Below are 3,540 nucleotides of genomic sequence, written 5' to 3'. Positions count from 1 at the left end.
ATGGTCACTAATACCAGGGAGTATAACTGGAGGTCTTGCAGCCGTGGGAACGTTCGTGAATATCAGATCTAAAATATTAGCTAGGGGTCTCCCCTACGCAACGGAGCCAGGCTTGCGTTTATCGATCGCAGCGCCACTACGGCAAACAAAAAAGATACTCTTGAAAGAGATTTTAAAATATGCGTTTGTTTCGTCATCAGAAACTGGTATTATCGCAGACACACAATTTAAGAGTAAAAAACTGTAGCAAGTGTGTGTTTTTAAACAGCTCTTTTTTTGGTTTTAAAGTCGATGCAAAATCGGTCACTCTTCGCCAACTCAAGTCTAGCGTAGCTCGGCGGTATCTCATGCCTGGGTCTTTTCGTTCTGCGAGCCGTCGGTTGTGGTTTGGGCTAGTTCTCCAACGACATCATGCCGAAATTACACCGAAGCCGCGCCAGTGTGCTCTGTGACCAACTTTTGTATTTGGATTTAAGCTGGGCGGAGCTCGAAGACCTTTTTCTTGGACATCGGCTGCGGTCCGCCCGAGCGCCGCGACGGTACAAATCGAGCGCCGGGCTGCTGAATACAGATGCTGTGGAAGAAGAAGAGTTCCGACGAATGTTCCGCTTTCAAAAGGAACATGTCGATATTTTGAAATGTGCACTAGGAATTCCAGACTTCCTTGAGAGCAGCCAAGGTGTGCGCGTCACGGGGAAAGAAGCCCTGCTGATGGGACTGCGGCGCCTTGCCTACCCGAACCGATGGTGGGATTTGGAGCCCATCTTCGGCCGACACTGCTCTGCCATGTCCAGCACTGTTTCAAAACTATTCTCTCACATCGAGGAGAACTTCGGCCGCCTCCTTGACGACATGACTTCACATGAATGGCTGAACGTTGATGCCCTCGAGGATTACGCAAACGTGAGTTCGGCGGAACATTTCATTGGAGTTTTTATGACATCGGGAGTTAACTGCCATGTCAACCAGTTTGTCATTGAAAGCTGGTCGAGGTAGCAGCGAATCGAGAGTAAACGAGATTGTTTGTTTTGTTGCATGCGAAATCAAGGTAGTACAACTTGTTGCCATTATGCATTTGTAGTTATTCTCCTGACAGCGCTAACCTCCTTGTCCGTGGTTCAGTGACATTGCAGCTATTTTTTTTTATATTACGTACCAACCTTTTAAACTGTTATGTTTTGTTGTATCGTCACACAGCGTGTTCCTTTTCATGCAGGCTGTACACAACAAGGGTGCCCCGCTCACAACCTGCTGGGGTTTGGTGGATGGGACTGCAAGACCAATTTGTCGACCGTCCATGAATCAGCGCATCTACTTTTCGGGCCACAAGCGAGTGCATGCCGTGAAGTACCAGGCAGTCATGTGCGCAAATGGCATCATCTGCGAGCTTGATGGTCCCTTCCCTGAGCACAGGCATGATGCTGGTGGGTTCGAGCTGCATCCACTTCATTCTGTACTCGAATAAGCGCTAATATATTGTCCTGCTCTCACATTTCGTAATGAGTGATAGCACAGCTGATAGGTATAAAATCTCCCTATACTGTGGAAATCACATTAATTTCATTTTTAATATACATGTATGTCAAGTACTCGGAAGAGGGCTGAGTTGGTCTGGGTGGTTCATCTCAATACAATGGAACAGTGCTAGCAGATGGGAATGGTTTTCTGCCTCCTTTCTTCTGTTATTCGTGTCAACCTTTTGGCTACAGCCATGTGCCGGGCTCGTCTTATGTTCAGAGTCGACAGCTCACCTGTCTCTCTTCTCTCCTGTCCAATCTGTCAGTGCTGGTCTATTATGCCAAGTATGTATGTCTTCATACTATTATTATGTACAGTACAGGCCTCCATTGCAATCACTGGCAGACAGCATTCAAGCTATGTACACATATGTGCATGAAGGGTAATAAGTTTGCAATAAAAAAGAATTGGACATGTCGGCACTGCACGGTGGTAGTCGCAAAAAGTTTAACTGATAGCTAAAAACATGCTTTAAAACTTCAGTGCCAAACTGATATAATCGCCTTGAAAATCACACAAACCTAAATCACATGACCTAATAATGACCATATGCATCATGTCTTTTACAGGGATGCTGCGAGAAAGTGGACCCTATGAAAAACTGGAGAGGCTGGTGCAGGGTCGCGACTACACCATATACGGGGACCCAGCGTATTCTCTGCGGCCTTTGCTCATGCGTCCATACGCTGGTTCATCTTTAACTCGGCAACAGCAGCGGTTTAATGCCGGAATGAGCACGGTTCGACAAGCTGTCGAGTGGGGTTTTGGGAAAACTGTTAGTCTGTGGGCATTTCTAGACTTCAAAAAAAAAAAAAAATTCTGCTCCAGAACGTGCCGCAGATGTACCGAGTGGCAACCATCCTTTCAAACTGCCACACGTGCATCTATGGCAGCCAAGTAGGAATGTTTTTTGGGTTGCGCCCCCCTTCGTTGAGCGAGTACCTTCAATGATATCTATTTAGTTGTGAACTGAAAGAATGGTGGCAGAAAGGTGCAGAGAGAGACTTTGTGCCTTCCAGAATAAAGGTGCAAAAATTGAGCTCACTGTCTGGTTTTGTTTGCTTCCTCACGTCGGAAATTGACACAGCAGCGTGCAGTATTATTTATTTTGCTGCTGCATGAGGGTTTTTATTAGTTCTAGGGATGCATTTTGTTGTTGGACAAAAATGCGCCTCTCTTCTGCCCGCTCTTCAGACTGGCGTTGAAGCTGCTGCTGAAGGCTGGCAAAAAGCTCCATTCTGAGGCGGCTTTCTTCTTCCTTCTCCCTTCTTTCTGCCAGCCATTCTTGCCTCCGCTGTTCAAGTTTTTCTTTCTCAAGCTTTATGCGCTTGTGTTCCAATGAGAGCCTTTCTTTTTCTAAGTCGTGTTCTCTCTGGCGCCAAAGAACATCGTGATCAAGGCGCTTTTGAAAGAACTCGAGGTTGTCCTCTGGCTCTTTTCTTTTGCTGGGACCTATGCGCAACAAAGAAAATAAATGAACAGTGAACGAACATATGCAATGGCAACAAAAAATGTTGTGCAGCACACTTAAATTCTGATGCACTTCTTTGTATTCATGTTAGGTGGAGTATGCTGTTATGACACATATTGTCGTCACCAAAACTGCGCAGTATCCAATTCGACATCGAGCCGCCAGGCACTGATGATGTGAGGAACGAACATGCACACAGCATGGTGCTTGAGTAACAAAATTCAATGTTTCCCTTCTTTGCTGACAGCATAACACATTAATAAAGAGCAACAAAGTATAAATTGTAGTGCCATGCAACGACGCATGTAACAGTTGCGCACAAATACAACTTTTCTTTCCTACAAGGACCACCTTTTTGACAAAACTTTTTTAAGCTCGTCCCTGGACCTGGAAATTCGAGTGTGACGCATTGCACATGCAGTGTTAGTCAAATGTGATAGTTTTTTCAACTGCAGGGGTGAAGTTGCACGCCACTCTTCGAACTGCATTGATGCTTGCGCATGGGCGTCCGGAGGGGGGGGCAAGGGGGGGCGGCTGCACCCCCCTGGAAA

The 3,540-nt window shown here is 46.2% G+C and overlaps 1 pseudogene; it reads left to right on the top strand.

Moving 5' to 3' along the window:
* Window positions 1–363: 363 nt before the first annotated feature.
* On the top strand, window positions 364–2,495 carry LOC149327217 (uncharacterized; annotated as a pseudogene).
* Window positions 2,496–3,540: the final 1,045 nt, after the last annotated feature.

The sequence above is a fragment of the Amblyomma mixtum genome, chromosome 10 (genome assembly GCF_055824585.1).
Source record: "Amblyomma mixtum isolate Tamu chromosome 10, ASM5582458v1, whole genome shotgun sequence".
Lineage (NCBI taxonomy): Eukaryota > Metazoa > Arthropoda > Arachnida > Ixodida > Ixodidae > Amblyomma > Amblyomma mixtum.
This window is presented reverse-complemented; position numbering and strand designations above follow the sequence as displayed.